Raw genomic sequence first — 19,600 nt, 5'->3', positions numbered from 1 at the left:
GGGTGTGGGGTGGGAAGACAGCTCTCAGGGAGCTCAGCAATTCAGGGAATCAATAAATCTGAAAGCGGAGGAGCTGAGCAGGGGTGGGGTGGGGGTTGTGATGGTGAAGGCAGCAGCTTCCTTGCGGAGGTGTCCTCCCTTAGTGACGTCAGAGGCGGCTGCCGTCGCCCTGGTAACTTCACCTGATCTAGTGCTGTGGGTGTATGTGCCGATTTCAAGGCTCTCTCCTTTAATGAGGAAGAGCTAAAAATGAATCTCACTATCCCATAAAAAGCAAGGCAATCAAAGGCGTTACTAGCCGGTACTCAGCGTGTGTGGGTGGAGACGGCCAGGGGCGGGGGTGGGGCGGATGATGCGGGAAGGACCTGAAGGACATGTAGGGGACAAGATTTCTTTCACAAAATTGCTTAATGTTCTAGAAAAAGGGAAGTGTGGGTTCACCTTCTAACAGGGCTCTTCATTTCCACCGTTTCTCAGGAAGTTTCCTGTTGTGTATTATCTTGGAGTACTGCTCGAGGTCAATTGCTTTTGGAACTAATTCAGAGCTGGGATCTATGAGAAGCCAGTGTGGCAGAGACCCCGGAAATTCGTCTTTACAGCATACAGTTTCTCACCTATTCCCCTTAAATGAGTGTGCACCCCCTAGTCTCTTTCTGAGATGCAGAAGAGGTCGAGTTTACACTTTGTGAGAAGCAGGCACTGGTGCCCACAGGCTGTCCCACCACAGGGACAGGAAGCTCTGCTGCCTCCTGGCACGGACCTGGCAGTGATCCTGACCCAGCTAAGTGCCGTGTCCAAACTTGAACCTGAGGAGCTTGAACCACAGAACTTTAAGGAGATACTGACATACAATGATGCCTGCAGTATGCTTAGCACAAGATAAGTTCTCAAACTCATGAAAGCTATTTTTCCTGTTTGGAACAGTTCTTAAAATGTTCCCGGTCTGGGGTGGATATTAGCATACACTAAGGCTTTGAACAAATTAGAAAAAAAAAAATAGTGTCTCCATTGGCCGAGAAAATGACCGAGGGTTTTTCCTTCATCCTAATGTGACCCCGTGCAGGCTCTCAGGAGTGCATGGTCTTCTCTTGAGCACACAGCAGGCCTGGATCTGACCCCTTTAGAAGGCTCTAAGAAGACTATCTCAGAATACAGTGCTTTGAAATACTCAGGTCCTTGAACTAAAACAGTTATAGAGTCTGTCTCTCTGACCCCATGTTCCAGGAGAGGTGAAGGGCTTGTCTTTCATCTGTTCTCGTCAGCAATACAGTGCATGTGCACCCCTGATCCCGACAGTCTCCCCCCAAAAGATAAGTTTGCAATGGGAACTGGAAGAGACTGTACCCAAAGCCCAAACAAACTCCCCAGGCTTCTGCCTTTTTTTGGTTCACTGATATCTTTTAAAACTCATTTAGCAGTGGCTGAGGAGATGGCTCAGTTGGTAAAGCACTTGCTTTCTGATCCCAGTATCCATGTAAAAGCCAGAGCCAGCAGTGTGCCTGAAACCCCAATGTTAGGGAGGCAGAGATGGGCAAATCCCTAGGACTTCTGGCTAGTCAGGCTAGCTAAGTCGTCATGTTTCAGGTTCAGTGAGAGACTGTCACAAAACACCAAGTATAGAGTGATTGAGAAATAGCCTGATGTCCCCACCTCTGGGCTCCATACATATATACACAGGAACTCTTGCACACCTAGACACAGACACAGACACACAACACACACACACAGACACACGCAGTCGTCGACAAACCAAGAAATGCTGGGAAGGGAGAACCAATAGAAATATGTTTAAAAGCAAAACTCATTTACTGAACTTGCCCTAACTCAGCTCCTCCCTACAAAGAAGGGTACAGGGTTCAGATCTCACCAGGCTACTGGGAGCTTACTTTCTGTTGGTATATTGGTCTTGTAATAAACACGAATGCCTTTTCTTCTGTTGGTATTGCTTACTCCCAGTTTATCTCAGTGAGCAATGGTGGGCAGGGGGCAGAGGGCAGAAGAAAAGGCAAGTCTAATACATTAACACACACACACAGACACACACACACACAGAGACACACACACACAGACATACATACATACACAGACACACACACACACAGACACATAGACACACAGACACACACAGACACACACATACACACACACACAGAGGCAGAGTTGGAAATTCCCATAGCTTTGACTATGCGAGCTAGGTGACAGTTGGTACTGTGGCTCTTTCCTCCGTCACAGTCCTGCTTTCCGCCAACACCGGTTGTTTACAAATTTCAGGTGGCAACTCCAGCCTGCGTTTCTTGCCCGTTTGCTGTTACTAATGTGATTACTTCTTGTGATGTGGTCCTTGTTGAGGTGTGGGCTTCTTGAGAATGATGGAGAACTTGTAAAACTTTGCTGTGGACTCTGCAGCCCTGGCCTGCTCAGTGTTGGGCTCACTGTGGCTGTTTTCTGTAGTGGAATGCAGTCAAGAAGAGGAGTAGAAATTTCCTTAATACTAATTTCATGAACCACGGTGGTAAAGATGACTCTATTTAGGGGGTTTATGTCCTAGTGGGCAAAATGGAAAAAAACATCAAGTATCATGTGATCTTCTATGTGACTAGCCATCTTTGATTTTTCCTTTTGGTTTTTCAAGACAGGGTCTCTCTGTATAGCCCTCACTGTCCTGGAACTCACTCTGTAGACCAGGCTGGCCCTGAACTCAGAAATCCGCCTGCCTTTGCCTCCCAAGTGCTGGGATTAAAGGCGTGCGCCACCACTGCCTTGCTCCTAGCCATCTTTGAATGGTGTGTGTTCTATACACAAACTCTGCATGAGACAAAAGCTGTCTCTGGGGAGTTTGCCTTTGTTTCTGTCAGGTGTTAACTGGTGACATGTCACCTTCTCTCGTTTGAGAGTGAGATGACTCAGAGCTATTTTTAGGAGTTGTGGGAAGCTGTGTAGTTCTTACTCATTTTTTTTTTTTTCTTCTTGGAGTCAGGCTTTCATTTTTTTCCCTCCAAGCAATGACTTTCCAAAGATGTCCACCATGCTTTGATGTCCAGAATGTCCCTCTCCACACCCCTGGAGCTGAGGGTTTATTAGGCAAGCACTCTGTAGTGAGCTAAAATCTCCAACCCCTGATGTCCAGGGTGTCAATGTCTTAGGTTACATGGCAAAAGGGAGCTGACGCTACAGATGGCATTAAAGTTAAAAATCAGCTGATCCTAGATTGGAAAATGATAGTGGGTTTTCTGGGTTGTTCCAGCCTAATCACAGGGCTCTTCCAAGTGGCTGAAGGAGGCAATGGAGGAGGTCAAGATGCTGTGCTGTGAGAGGCCTTCAACCTGCTACGACTGGCTTCGAAGATAGAAGAAGTGTACCACACAGGGAATGCTGGCACCTGCTTCTGGAAAAGGCACCCAAGGAACCCCAGAAGAGAGAACCCCGGCAGTCTCTCTCTGGTTTGAGCTCAGTGAGACTCATGTCAGACTTCTAACCTACAGGGCAGTGTGATAGTAAAGAAGTGTGGTTTTGGGCTGGAGAGATGGCTCAGTGGTTAAAAGCAACATCTGCTCTTTCGAAGGTCCTGAGTTCAAATCCCAGCAACCATATGGTGGCTCATAATCACCTATAACAAGATCTGACGCCTTCTTCTGGAGCGTCTGAAGACAGCTACAGTGTACTTACATATAATAAATAAATAAATAAATAAATAAATCTTAAAAAAAACGTGTGGTTTTAGTCATTAGATTAGTGGTGACTTGTTGCAACAGGGGACTAATGCAAAGGATTCTTGGTGCAAAATTTCTTTCCTTTTATTGAAAATTATTTTTTATGCAATATATTTTTATTACTGTTTCCCCTCCCCCCACTCCTCCCAGTTCCTCCCCAAACCACCTCCCATTTGGAGTCACACTGTTTCTCTTTAGAAAACAAATAGGTATCTAAGGTATAATAATGCAATAAAATACAATAAGATAAAAACAAACGCATTAGATTTTAACAAAGCAACCCATCAAGAAATCGAGCCAAAGAAAAAGTGTGTGGAGCACACAGAGACACCAAGACACACGTGAGTGCGCACACTGGGATCCCGTCAAAACCCGAAACCAGAAGCCTGATAAGATATTCAAAGGATCTGCAATGTGGAAGAAAAGTGCCCACCTTACCATGAAGAGACAGAGAACTTCCCGAGATGCCATCTAGTTAATTTTGCTTGGCTATCTACTTCTGGGCATGGGGCTTATCCTTAGGAATAGTTTGCTACCCCCAGTGGGACTCTCTTGGAGAAAACTAAGTTTTCATTTACAAGTGCCCATACACTGGAGCTAGTTTCTGGGTTAAGGATGGGCACATAACTCTTTTTAGCTCTAGGACATCATCTAGTGCTGACCTGTGCAGGGCCCGAGTGCACTACCTCAGCCTCTGTGAGTTCCTGTGTGCACCAGCCCTGGTGTCTAGAAGGCCTTGATTCCTTGATGTCTCTCATCCCCTCTGGCTCTTAACTCTTCATGTGTCCTCTTTTGCAGAGTTCCTGAGTCCTGGGGTGAGGGATTTGATGGAGACATCCCCTTTAGAGCTGAGCGCTCCAAGGTCTCTCACTCTGTGCAGAACATCTGCCTGTGAATCTCTATTTTGCTCCTATTTGCTGAAGGAAGAAACTTCTCTGATGATCGCTGAGTAAGGCATGGATCTGTATCGGAGAATGTTGTGAGGGGTCATTTTATTGCTATATCCCTTCAGTGGGTCCCTGGACTAACAAGTCTCAGTTCTTGGCCACTCATGCAACACTGGGTATGGGTTCCATTTTGGGGAGTGGGCCTTAAATCTAATTAGATATTGGTTGGTCACTCCTCCAAGCTTTGTGCTACTATTGTATCAGCATGTCTTGCAGGCAGGTCACTCTTATAGATCAAGGCTTTGTGGCTAGGTAGTGTTTACCTTTCTCCTTCAGTAGCATGCTGAGTACCTTTCATTGCTATGAACTCTAGTCCACAGGGGTGAAGGCTCTAGGTGGGCACCAACCTGACTTCTCCATGTTTAATGAGTTGTATAGCTGTTGTCTTTAGCAATGGGGTCTTGCCATCAGTTTGTGGAGAACTGCTAGTAGCTTTGGCACTAGCCTGGGTTGTTTGAGGGTCCCCATGGGATATCTTTGTCCAAGAATTTGGTTGGATGAAACCCGTTTCCAGTACTGGAAGCTTCATTTGGTAGTGAGAGATTCCAGTTGAGGCTCTGTCTCCCATAATTTGGTAATTTCATTTAGATCCCAGATGAATGTTTTGAGTGTTTCCTAGAGCATTTTCCCAGTGAACCCCAAACACCACTCTGTCGCTACGGCAACCTGAAGTTTCTGAATCCTTGCCTTGTATCTGACGTCTTGACCCTGGCCTTCTTACTGTTCCTAATGAAGCAACAACTTCCCAGAGACAAGACTTCGGCATTCTCATTTCCCATCTTCTCTCTTCATCATCTCTCCTCCCTCCTTGGGCGGCTGCTTCGTCTGTGAGTTCTAATATATGGCTCTCTGCGGTCAGCAACTGTTATGTCTCAGCCTCTGGCCCCAGCCTGCCTGCAAATTAGCAGACATTTATGTAATAACTAAAAGAATAAGCAAGGGTAGCCAGGGTGTTGCTGTTGTCATTCGTAGAATTTATTATACTCCACTGCAATAGGACTGCTGGGTGGGTGCCCCTCTCTGACCGTTTGTCCTTCTCTGTATAAGGAGGGCTTCTGAGGGGAGGGTCTAGGCTTTCCAGCTCTCACCATCTCCAGATGCTGCCTCTGTGTTCAGGAGTGCTGACTCCTTTTGTCAGAGTCTGAGAGTCCTTGACTACCAGGTTTGAAAAAAAGCCCATTAGTAGAGAGGACCAAGCAGCAACGTATAAAACGATGAGACAATTCAGAGCAGGCAGAAAACAGATTCCAACAGGGACTTAATGCAATGACACAGCAGAAGGCTGTGCATTCTTGACTCTAGGAGGAAAATAATCCTAACGTTTAGCCTTGAAGCTTTCTGTTCAGCATGGCTAGGTTAAGGAATCTGTTATTAATCAGAAAGTTGATTTGATTTACAGAGCTTGACAGACAGTATCACGATGGCTTTAAGATCCCAAGCAGCTGCAGGCTATCTAACTCTGGATGCTTGCACAAGCTGTGATTTTGACCTGACAATAAAGGTTTTTTTTCTTCCTTCTTTTGTAAACAGCATGGCAGTTAAAGGGAGGACACTTGTGTTTAGGTTAAGCAGGATGAAATTGGGTGGTAATTTTGCAGCCTCTGCAGTTCAGTTTGTTTTCTGGGAAGGAAGTCAAGAAAGAAACAAGAAAGCCCTTGATTATATAAGTGTTAGGCCAAGGCAAGGACTCTTTTGGGAAGTCTTACTCACTTTGGCGTTCCCTGCGCTCTAGCACAGGGCCTGGCACATAGGAGATGCTTAACGGATTCTGTGGATAAATAAGTAAATGCCTCCTTCATCTATGTGTGCAAACATCTTCAACAAACTGGAAGCGAAAGATGGAGGGGTGGGGATAACCTACAGCCTCCACCCTGGGAGTGCCGGCCTAAGTGTGGCTAGTCACCAACATGTAACAGCTCAAAGAGTGGCTATTCACCAGCTCATAATGGTGTGTGGTTTTATAGAGTAACAATGATCAGTGTCAATGTTGCACGAGGTGTTGGACCCAGCAGCAAGGATAGATACATGATAAAAAACAAAACAAAACAAAACAAAAAAAACAAAAAAAAAAACTTAGAAGAAGAGCAGTTTCTCATGGCCCCCAGTTTTAGGTTTTTGCTGTTTCTGAGCTGTAGAGATGCAGAACATCATGTAGGAAAGGCGTGGCACGCAAAGGGGCTCAGTTTACAGAGGCGTGAGAAAGCACACCCCTGCACTCAGGAGTCCTTCCTCTTCCTTTTTGCTCCAGCTGGCTTCCAGTCTAGTGGTTAACAGACCCTGGAAAAACCCTCCCTAACATTGCGAGTCGCATGATTTGGTACTGGACAAGGCACTTTTCAACTTAATCTAATTGACAAGATTAGTCACCAAAGGTGTGGTTTTATAGCCACCAAAGGTGGCTAATTGTTCAGAGCAATTGTTCAGAACCAACTGTTCAGAGCAATTGACATTTGAGTTGAGTCTTCCACAGACATGTTTGCCAAGAAACCAAAGGAAACACCAGAAAAGGATGGTGGAGGGGAGGACGGAGCACATGCGCAGGACCATGCTGACCAGCTCCCTGCCACAGAACCCGTTGCGGGAAGCAGAGGCTGTGGCTAACAGCATGGTTGGAATAAAGCGAGGAGTGGTCTAGGGTACAAGGTTAGGCTGCCTTGACTTAATTTGGATCTAACAGGGAGTCTCTGAAGGATTTTCTAGGATTCGTGGTGCAGGAAGGAAGTCTTATGGTTTCTGACGGGCTTGGAAGAGACTGAAAGCAGACACTGGCTAGTAGTCCATGCTAACCGACACAGTGGAGGACAGTGGGTGACGGTCATTTCCTTGAGCATCCTTCAGTCTGCAAAATGGAAAACAAAACAAAATAAAACAAAACAAAACGTCTCTTTCATGAGGTTTTGAGGAAGAATCACATGAAACAAATCTAAGTGTGTACCGTATGGCACACGAGAAGCGCTTAGTAAATTCAAGCTTTTCAGTATTCGCTGAGCACAGGGGAGTGATTTTGCAAACCCTGGCTGTGGGGACAGCTGTGGGGCTGGAGAGGAGGAGATGGGAAAGACAGCCATGGCATACATAGCTGCTGAGTCATAGTGCTTCCCTGGAGCTGAGAGCAGTTTTATGCTGACAGTTGCTGGGCAGAGCCAGCTCCGCTGGTTTCCTTATGAATTTCAGATGAGGCCCTGGGCTCTTGACCTTGGGCCAGCCTGGACTCTCAAAGAGAGGCAGCAAAACTGGAATTAACTGTCAGCTAGAGAAGCCAGACTCTGGGTAATGGAAGCTACACCGAAGACCCCCACCTGCCTCACTGCTCTTTGGCCTGTTGTGTTTCCTCACTAAGCTAGCTGATGATTGGCCGCCTCTTCATGGGCAGCAGGGTAATGTGGGCCTTTGGTGCTGAGCTGCAGATGTGATCCACATTGGGAAGAAGATTCAGACAGGGGGCAAGCTTCTGTAAACCCTAAGTGGGTTTTAAGGAGACCATGGAAGACCCTTAGCTGCCTATTGTTCTTTTGGTCTGAAGGCCCACCGTTGGGAAGCTACTCACTTCAACTTAGCAGTCTGTTGTCTTCTATTGACTACAGATAACCCAGGGAAAGAACACATTATTAAGGGATAACAGCCATAGAAGAAATAATCATTGTTTAATAACCACGAAGAATGGTTTAATATCTGGCACCACGCTGGGTACCTTTTATTCATCATCTTATTCAATTTTCCAACAGTTATGAGGTCAATATTCTTACACACATGGACATGAGGGCTGGGAGAAGCATAGAAACTAGATTAAGCATATAACTTCGAGAGAACCAAGGTGAGAAAGCACAGCTAGACAGGCTATTGGGTATGGGATGTTGAGGAGATGCCTCTGGAGGCAGAGAAAAAGGAAACACAAACTGGTAAACATCAAGTTCTGGCCAAGACATGCCCTATTTTATAGTCATTGGTTTCACATACTTGTCACCATGGTACTGCATCCCCACTCTCTTCTTTTAGCTCTTACGTTTGGGGTTGTTGAAATGATCAGAGAATGTCTAAATTAAACTTGATTTTATTCAAGTTTATTCAGATATGGTCAGAGAGGACGAAACAGATGCTCAAAGGACCAATACTGGTGACAAAGAGCTTTTGCACTCTGTGCAAGGCACTGACATGGAACCCAGAAGGTGTCCAACACTGTTCTCAAAGGACCTGTGGTTGAGGAGTCTCCATGGAGAGGTGGGCTTGCTCACAATCCTCCGCTCTTCCTGTTTCCGGTGATGAAGTAGTTATAAGCACTTTGCTTGTGTGTTCAGGAGGGACCGGAAGAGAATCAAAGGCAATTGAACTTCATTGTTTATTAATGAGCGCTGACCCAGCTCTTTTGGGCCACTTAAAATTTGAATCCTAAATTCTAAGTCTCCATGGGGAAAGTGGGCAGAAGGGCTACAGATGGGAGGTTGCATCTGCTCTGTTCTCAGTGTCATGGTGACACACAACATCATCCAGACACAGCATCAGAACCGATGACTTCATGGTCCCTGAAGGATGTGTTTTTGAAAACAGTCCATGTCAACTGAGGAGGCGAGCCGGGCAGTTCTAGAGTAGCATCTGGGAAGATCACAGGTCTTAGTTTGTAAGAGCTGTGTGACGTGAGCCAGTATCTTTCCCTGTTGGGCCCCAGTCTCCTCACCTGTAAGACTGGGAACTCAATCCTCTTAGTAGTTTTCACACGGATTGGTGTGATCTCAAGAGCTGAGGTCTCTCTTTTTATCAGTTTGGAATAGCATGTTGTAGTTAAAGGCATGTTTGTGAATCTATGTAAAAGAAATAACCATATGTGCTAGGTTGGGTTAGGACTTGCAGCTCTAAGGAGTTCATGGCAAAAAGCAAATATTTAAGTGGTTCTCCTTCCAGTGTTGTTAGCACCCTGGGTGCCCTTTCTCACTAGAAATATAGACCTTTGACATTTTAAATCGTCATTCATCTCTACCACCAACTTATGCATTCCTTTTCCCTGGAAAATTCCATCAGAAAGCTTGGATTCAGGAATTGAATCACCCTTATCCATGTAACCCTATCCTTATCAGTCCAGGGCAAATGGGAAGGTGTTTTGCTATTAGAGAGGCAGGAGAATGGTCACCAGAGCGATGCAGCCTTTCCAATGATACTCGGGCTGTCCTGAAGGTGAGAACAGCTTAAACAAACTAGAACCTTTCTAGTTCTCTCAGCAAGCTCAGGCAGCCATCGAGGCTTGAGAGCTTGAGGCTGGAGGATGCTTACGGTGGGCTGTGGATGATGAAAGGAAGCTGTTGCGTTTTACTGCTGTGAACAGACACCATGACCAAGGCAACTCTTCTAAGGACAGCATTTAATTGGGGCTGGCTTATAGGTTCAGAGGTTTAGTCCATCATCATCAAGGCAGGAGCATGGCAGCATCCAGGCAGGCATGGTGCAGGAGGAGCTGAGAGTTCTACATCTTCATCTGAAGGCAAACAGGAGAAGACTGCCTTCCAGAGAGCTGGGATGAGGGTCTTAAAGTCCAGCCCATGATGATTCACTGTGACTCTGAGTTTTGCCTTGCTGCTGTGGTGTGGGAATGCTGCTGCTTGGGCAGGTGAACCAGGAGACACTAGACTACATCTACCCTACACTGTCACTGGGTGCTGGGCTTGTGGGAAGCACCATTGCTGGAAGGAGGTGAAAAACCCTGGATGAACTTCCAATTTCAATACCAGGTTGCAATGAAACTTCTCACCTGGACAGAAGGAGGATTACTTTGCTATCTACTCTTAAATTATTCTAGAAAATATGTTTTGAATTAAGCCAAATATTTAGGGGAGACTGTAGATAAATTCTAAGGAGTGCTAGAATGTTTCAAAGGTCTTCTCACTAAGGCACTTTAAGGGTTAATGCTCCTAAGTGAAGCATGCTTTCCTGGCTAAAGCCAAGGAAAAAATCCCAGCACTATGGGTCTGTTGTGGTGTTCAAACTTCAGGTGAGTTTCCTGTTTTCTTTATTTTCAAAACTTTACATAATATGAATATATTATTTTATAAATCCAAGTAAAGCACCCACAACTGATTTGCTAGGAAATAATGAGGCTACAAATAATCTCATTCTATTTGTGTTTTTCTTTCCCTCCAGTTTTTGAGTTTATGTTCTGACTTCTGTCCGCCCTCAGGATCACATTCAAGCAGAGTCTCCAGAGCTCTGGCAATGGCAATTTTCACTTCTGTGATTCTTGTTTGTGTACAGCATTTTCTTCTTGAAATTCTCTTTCCTTTAAAAACATATTTATGAAATACTGTCTTACTATCATTGTTGTCGGCCTGTTGTGTCCTTCCCCTACAGCCTCCTCCTGGCAAAGCTCAATTCCCATTCCCCTGCCTCAACTATCCCTGGCCTCGATTCCTTTTGACTTCTGAGTCATCCTATCTTCAGGTTCTTTTCAGCCTCATTTCCTTCATGGAAGCATCTTTTGCTGTTTAAAGGCCACTGTTTCTCTTGGCTGCGGAAACCGGATGGCAAGTGACTCATTTAAACCCGCTTTGAACGCCAGACAGGAGTACCACTCATCCATGGAGCTGTCTAGACTGGATACTGGGTTCGATTCACTGTGTTGAAGTTTGGACACGTTCTCCAGGGCTACGTTTCCCCTTAGGTCACACCATAGCCCCCTCAGTTGCCCCCTTTCAAGATCCGTTCGTTTGGTCTCTTGTGCTTCCCCTCTTTCCCAGTTCACAAGCTCCACGGCCTCTTCGGCCCCTGGTGCATCTGTCATCATGCCCCGGTTTCTACAGTCAGCTTCTGATTAGTCTTTGGTTGCTTCTCACGCGGGTTGCTGTAACCACTCTTCCTGCGTTCTGGGAGGTCTTTCATACCGTTGGCAGTCATCGCTCTTGGATTCAGTGTCTGAGTTTATCATCTTCCTCCAGTGAACTCTTCTTCTTCTGCACATGCTCCGTGGCGAAGCTGTTCAGGATCTGGCTTTGGCTCACACTTCATCTATTTGTCAGGTAAAGCCATTACTCTGATAATATTCCCCAGCCATGTGCCCACATTTAGTAATTATTATTTTTTTCTTCTTTGTTCTAACTCAGTGCCCCGTCTTTTGGTTTTCTCAGATCTTTTTTATTTTTTATTTTAAGATTTTTAAAAAAAATTTATTGTTATATGTAAGTACACTGTAGCTGTCTTCAGACACGCCAGAAGAGGTTGTCAGATCTCATTACAAATGGCTGTGAGCCACCATGTGGTTTCTGGGATTTGAACTCAGAACTTTCAGAAGAGCAGTCAGTGCTCTTAACCACTAAGCCATCTCTCCAGTTCCTCTCCCAGATCTTCTTAAGATTAATATTTAAAAACCTAATATTTTTATAACCAAGGGTTTAGGTCTATATTGAATAAAAGTTAATTCAAGAAAATACTCACATAAACCAATAGTATAAATAACTGGGAACACAGCAATAAATGGGAAATAGGATAATGTCGTTTACACTCAACTTTTTAATTATAGACTAAAGGAAAGCATATAGCTTTAAGGGAGGCAAACAAGTTTATCACAAATTTTTAAATTGAAAAACTATAATAATGTGAGACTATTCTGCTTCTTGTAAGAGCACTGGTAGCTCTGCTCCTACATTTTTAGACTAAACAATGACACAATTTATTAGCCTAAGAGTGTAATGAGGGTGTTAGTCAAGTTATAGGTTAGATATAAATAATTAAGGAGGTTAGATAGCAGGCCAATGTGTTTGTTTTCTAACTTCACTGTAACTTAATTTTTTTCAAAGTCTTCTTTTAATGTTGTTTCTTAGATACTTTAACCTCCCTTTTAGCCCACCACCCACCAGAGGTAGTGGAAAAGAAAGGATATGGGGGAAATGGACCTGTTTAGAAAGGTTCTTTGGAGCAACTCCCATCTGTGTTGTCTGGAAATCGGAAGTTCAGTTCACAGGTCAACAGAAGCACCTCCATCCATTAGTAAACACTTCACAGATATACCAACAATCTGATTTGGTAGAGTTGGGATAGCAAACATGAATCAGTAATGGTGGGATGACCTAGTAGAGATAGCCTGGCCTCAGCCTCAGCCCAAGTCAGCAGGAGCGACCAGAAGGAACGCCAAAAGTTCTCAGCTGTGTCTCTCTCAGTGAAGCAAAGATCAGCGAAGACATGAAGACCAACAAGCATTGCACAGCTAGCGCTATGAGGAAGCCCAACCTAGCCTCCATCGCGGTCCACTGGGCCTATTTATACTCCCTCCAAACACCACGTGTCACCATATCAAACATCACGGGTCTTGCTTCACCATATGCCTTGTGTCTCATATGTCTGTCTCACGTGTGTGTCACGTGTGTCTGTCTCAGATGACATCACTTTGCCAGTTAGCCAGAATCTGAGGAAGTGACAAGAAACCGCAATACACCACCAGAAGGTTTTTTGGTGCTTTTTCTCTCTATGGAGTCCAGACAAACACAGATCAACTATGCAATGTAAGGTAGACCAATACATGTGTGTTGTTAGCAAAGAAGTCTTCATCACGTGTGTTTTCACATGCTTGCTTTACCAGAACATACTCTCTCCTGTATGTGCTTCAGTGAAACGTTCCTTCAGGAGTCTGTCTTAACCTTTCACTTGTGTCCACTTCAAGAAAACACCCCTTTACCTGTTTGCCCCAGCAAAACACCATTCAATGTAACTGACTTTCCAAAGAACCCTTAAGTTTTCACTTTATCTTTCTTTCTTCGGATACACGATCCCATGCAAGGTTAGACTTGGATTATGCTTAATTTTGAATTAAATTAATGTATTTATTAGGCTCAGTTGAGCAATAGTGCAATCATTAAAAAAATGAATTTTCATACCCAAACATTGCTTCATAGATCATCATTAGACTCAGTGCAATGACTCATTCCTAGAAAAGTAGTGACCAACCACCATCTTGCAGTCACAATTGAGGGTCTCAGTGGGTTAGAGAAACCCGAAAGATCTCTGGGTTTTTAAATAATTTTGAATTCTAATGTAGTGTTTTTTGAGAGTTTTAAACCATGTATAAATACAGGGAATGAATTGTGGCTAAAGTAAAATTGAGATAAACATCATTATTACTGGTTTCTTAAGAAACAGAATTATGGGTTCAACATACGCTCCTCTCCCTGTTTGCTCAGTGTAGCGTCCTATCACTGATAAAGTGGTGGAAATGCTATTGGACGAACTCGTCTATGATTTAGTGCTGACATCTGGTTACTATCTCAGGTCTATTTGTAGGATCACTTCTATTAGCTCTTACGAGCTGCTAGGTAAATTCTTTAGCTTGTTTAAACATCAAATTCTTCATTTCTAAATGGAGAACAGTACTACTGTTTCTATTACACCTGTATTAGGAACCTGCTGCAGGTCGTAAATGGGTTTGTATACGAAGTGCAAGCGTAGCATGTCTTTACCTCAGTCCGTGCTTGCTCATTTCAGTGTGCAGACACATGTACAAAACATGTGGGCTCAAACATGGAGGCAAAAGTCGTGTAGACCACAATTAAATGAAGCTATGATGACAAAAGAGAATTATGGACTAAGATCAGACTTAATTTTGAATTAAGATTTTTTTTTCCTTAAGAAAGATGGTTCATGAAACCACTTAACTAACAGCAAACTGGAAAAATTTGCCATTTTGGGTCATCATTAACAGGTTAACTTGTATGCTTCAATTTCTAGAAAGATGTGACATCTCATAAAAATTCTCATTAGAATGTATAATTCTGTGCTTTCTCATTACTCATTCCCATTTAGCCTGCAGGCCAACAGGCAGAGACCTTTTAAGGTCTGCTTTCCCAGAATCACGTTCATAGTGGTGTGATTCGAAGCCTTTTTAGTTCAGTGTGTATAATGCAATGTCATTTCTTTTGGAAGGCAATGAGGATGCGTGGGAGTGGGCTGGGGCTTGGGGAATTGGGACGAGAAAGGGAAGGCTAAAATTAGCTGCAATATCTGGTACCGTTTCTTTTCCAAACTAAGCTCTGAGCTTTGGATTCTTCTTCAGATATTCAGATTTTTCTCTTCAATCTTATATTGCTCTACTATTATTACGGCTTCTAGGAGAGAGCCTGCTGTTAGCTGACAAAATTCAGTGCTTTGCTCCTCTGAGGCTTCCTAGGGACACCTCTGAAGAGCAGGTGGCATGTGGTCATCACACTGTGACCCTCAGGGACTTGTTTATCCGGAGAGTTCTTGGGCTAGTGGGTCCAGAAGCATCTGAGCAGCAGCGTGTGAGTCCCAGGTGCATTCAGCTCAGTGATTTCAAGCAAGTCATCAGCCTTTTTGTTTTTGGTTTTCTACATCTATAATATGTGGCCGGTGATAATCTGCCCAGTCGGCAAACAGGACTGTATGGAGGCTTACACAATTATGTCAAAACCCAGCAAGGCCTTATATGCATGTGCTTGGAAAACAAGGAAGCAGTGCACATAAAAAAACCTTTCAGGTTGACATGGCATCTGGGCTGTTTGAAGGAGGAGGAATGTGCTCTGGGAAATGCCACCTGCAGGGATACAGCGGCACACGAGATATCAGGAAGTGGAGAAGAGTTCTGGCTGGGGACGGAGGCAGAGGCTACCATCCGTAATGCTATGTAACTGTTCTTAGTCTCACTTTCATCATCTGTAAAATGGGAGTTATAAAATCCTTGATGTGATGAGAACATGTATGGAATGTGCATGTCCTGACTGATGACGACATACGAAGGGCGTGGCACTTCTTTCTGGGAGAGGCACCAGCTGACTATGTATATACAAAACAGATATAATTTTTGGAACGGGGAGTTAAAAGACTGAACGACAGAAAACACAAAAGTTATGACAATTTCTGGCTTTGTCATATTATATAGCTACTGCCGTATCCATAGTGTAGAAGTGACTGGATCTAAAAAAGACAACAAAACAAAACAACAAAACAAAACAAAACATGGCCATCTATTCACTTGTTGCTCACAAACTTCTGACTATTTAGTATGTGTAGGCTGAGGAGATAGGCCAGAAGATTCAGATGCCCGGTGCATAGGAAAAATGACTGTCCTCATTTGCTTTCATGGCGAAAACACAAATAATTACACATTCACATATTGAATGCAGTGACAAATGCTGGAATGGAGGGATAAATAAGGTACAGGAATGAAGCGTGGACCACTGAGCGCCATCTTCCTCTCTGAATCTGAGAGCACAGGCTGAAGGGCACTGGACCGACCTCTGGGGCCGCTTTGCATTCAGACATCCATTTCTGCTCAGAGAAGTGTAACGAGATGACTGTATATCTACCCTGTCAAACTGGAGATGGTGAGGTCGGGTAGCCACCGTCCCTGGGCTTGTCACTAGGATAACAGGTGACAGTCCCCTCCTCTGCCTGTTCCTGCCCCTCTTTGGTTGTCTCTCTGTGGTTAGGATGGAGACCGGAGAGATGGAGACAGCTGGATGTGCAGAAAGTCTGGCTCAGAACATTTAAAATGCAGACCTCGTTTGGCAGGGATTTCTGTGACTCGGGCCTATTATTTTCACAGCTCACGGTTTCATGGGACATTTGTGCAGATGAAATTGATCAGCAGCAGAAGGAAAATAGCTGTTGCCTAGGCAACCAGCTGATGACTCATTGGGCTCTGAGGCAGCTAAAGCCCTGAGACTGCAGTAATTTTCCAGATGCTTAACCTTCCCTGCCCCCTCCGCTCTGCTCCTTCCTCCACCGTTCATTGCCTTCTCTGCACCTCTTCCCCAAGGTTCCTTTCACACTGGAGGCTGCCCACCTGGACCTGGCCCCCTTACAGATATCTCTCGCCATCCGTCTATGGCTTGATGCACCGGTAATATCATCTTGCAATGGCCAGGCTGCAGTTTGAGGTCACAGAGCTCCTAAGAAGCCACGGTTTGTTCTTGGTGTTTTGGACAGGAGCCTAGCCTTGGTAAGACTGAGCCAGCTCTGCAGCCCAGTCACTGTTTCTTCTTAAGCAGAAAGCCCTCCAGCCAAGCTAGCTCCCGTGCTTCTCAGTTATTGTAGCCTGAACCAATTCAGTTTGTCTCAGTGATCTGCAACAGTGTTTCTCCAGAGGCAGTTGGCCCTGAGGACTCTACACAAAAGCAGTGGAGATCCACTGCTTCCACAAGAGTGTAAAGCACTCCCTCTGGGTTTCCGCTCCTCCTGTCCTGTCTTTTTCTCTACCTAAAAGCTAGAGTCTGATTTTCCAGGCCCTTCTTAGTTATCTATCCTAGTCCTCTTCAAATTTAGTGACAGATGCCTAAGTATTTCCCTTCCTAAGGCATTTAAATTTTAATAAAAAGTTTTTCAGAGGCAAATTATTTAAAGACCCTAAGGAAAAATATTCTAAATGGCGCCTTTAATACAGGTTTAAGGAGAGGGACTTGGGTAGCAGCCACATTGAAAGAGGGTGTTTTCTATTGTTTTGTAGTACTTACATTACTTCTGACGTAGATTTAGAAACTTTATATTGAACATCAGTTGGTGCCTCAATTTTGTGTCCCCCTCTTGTCTTTACCCCAGCCACACACATGCATGTAAAACATATGTATATACACATATACATTCATACATACATACATGCACACATACAAACACTGGTAGCAGTGAATGGAAAAACAATTAATCCTCCCTTAGTGGCTGTGATCTGAACAAAGTCTGTGTTTCTTGTATGTGCACCGACTTTTCCTTGTTGGACGGGTGGCAAGCATCTACCATCTGCTGAATATAGTGAGATCGGGATGTCCATACACTCTGCTTGGATGGTGAGACCCTGGGCTGCCCTGGCCCTTTCAACTTAAACAGATTGTCTAACTGACGTTCTCAGGGTAAAAGCCTAGGTTCAGACAGATCCAATATGCTAGGCTTGCCCACGTGCCCTCAGTACATCACCTAAAGAGACAAATAATGGCCAAAAGCAGAGAAGAGAGTTATACGTTGTGTCCACATTGTGAAGAACAGATAAAAGGGCCCAGAGAGTCTAAGTCTACAGGATATTGCAAAGGACATGTATGTAAAGGGTACATGTATATGTAATTAAGCAGTCCAGGTATAGGTCAGTGTCTGGGTCTTGATCAGTGTCTCAGCCTTGGTCCAGGAAGGTGATCTGAAAGAAGTCCTTATTGCTTGAGGGGACAAGGTGATTTTCAGAGGTGATTACTTCTGGTTTTAGGTACAAGCTCATGCTTTGGGAAAATGGCCTCACCTTGAGGCAGGCAGCATCATACAATAGGACCGGAGCCAAGAAGGAATAAACAGATGAAAGGAAGGCCCACTGGAATGTGCTAGCTCTATTCTTGCTGCTGCCTTGATCATTCTTCATATCAGACCCCTTGCTTCTTCAATCCTTTGAGGACTCCCGGAAAGTTTACAGGCTGTGTTCCGAGGGTTTCAACTTAGGACAAGCAGCAGTTAAAGTCTCTGACTTTCCAGCATTCAGTTACCATTGTTGGGATACCCAACCCCTATGGTGTAAACCAATCCAATAAAATCCCTTTTATAATTAGAATTGCATGCAACTAGATATGTGTATACATATGAATACACACATACATATCACATCAAACATCACAGGTTTCCCATTGTTCTAAACAGGGAGTTTAGGCAAATGTCTTGGCCCTTTTAAAGCTGAGAGAGAGGTCAAAGTCTACATAGTGCCTTCTGAGTGGACATGCTCAGAATAAGTACCCTTGCTAGAACTCTTCCGGATGGCTTCCGAGGGAGTCCCTGTGGATTTTGCTGTATTGGTCATTTGTTACAACAGAGACAAGAAGGCCTTGGAGTCATGCAGTGATCTGGAATATCCCCTGCCTCCTTTGATTTCTGTAGCAGTGTCCCCTGTCTTCCTGTGCCAATGTCTCTGCTGCTGCTTAAGGTCATAGCCCTACTGTGTGTGTGTGTGTGTGTGTGTGTGTGTGTGTGTGTGCTTTTTGGATGATTCTCTTCACCTCTTGTCAAATTGGTCAGAGCCTAGTTCCAACTCCGCCTTAGCTCTTGCTGCGTTTCTGCATGTACTCCAATTCACCTTTGCCTGAAGTTTGAGAGGCACTAGCTTCTGTTCTTCTATGTCCTATAGGCTGTTGAACTCCATCAACTATTGTAGAAAAATTTTATCCCAATGTGGGGTTTCTACCCCGCCTTTGACTATTTAGTTTCTGGATGAGACATACATACAACCTTCATATATATTTATGATAAGCCTTAAACAGCACTAGAGCTGGGCAGACATCTACCCTCTATGCCGTTAGAATCTACTTTCCCATCAATAACTCCCAGTTTTTACTTACTATGTTTCATCTGGGCTGCTCTTAACTCCAATTGGCCAGCTCTCAGGGCCATGTTTTCTTGACTCTTAACCCATTTTGTCTTTCCCTCCTCTTCACTCTCTTCTCTCCCTCCTCATGGTCTCCTCTGATGTCACGAAGCTTCATCTATCTCAATTCTATCCAGCAATAAGCAGTAGGCATCTTTATTTAACAATTAGAAATAACTTGGGGGCAAGGTCACATAGCGTCACTTGCTTGGGTCTATGTACGGACTCTCTTGTCTCTGGGGCAATCAGGTCTTGGGGGCCTGCACTTAGCATTACAATACACAGCAACAGACCAAATCTCAACATGAACTGCTCCCTGTACCTGACACCATGTTTCTACAAACATACATAGTGTAGACTGGGTGTTCTGTTTTCTACCAGAGAACATGGAAGGGGAGCCTTCTTTGTACTTTGGGGGATTCAATGGTCTGGACATCCAGACTTGATTCTGGATTAAGTCACAAAAGGAAGAAAGAAATTCAGAAAATCTTGTCTTATCTAGCTAGTAGATTGCTGCACAATACCATTTTGAAACTATAAACCTGGAACACGCACATTTCCTTATGTTTTTTTTGTGTTTTTCCCTCACAACCCATGTCATTCCCTGAGCAGATGGTTGATTCTGGCCTTTG

The sequence above is a fragment of the Apodemus sylvaticus genome, chromosome 12 (genome assembly GCF_947179515.1).
Source record: "Apodemus sylvaticus chromosome 12, mApoSyl1.1, whole genome shotgun sequence".
In the NCBI taxonomy this organism is placed as follows: domain Eukaryota; kingdom Metazoa; phylum Chordata; class Mammalia; order Rodentia; family Muridae; genus Apodemus; species Apodemus sylvaticus.
This window is presented reverse-complemented; position numbering follows the sequence as displayed.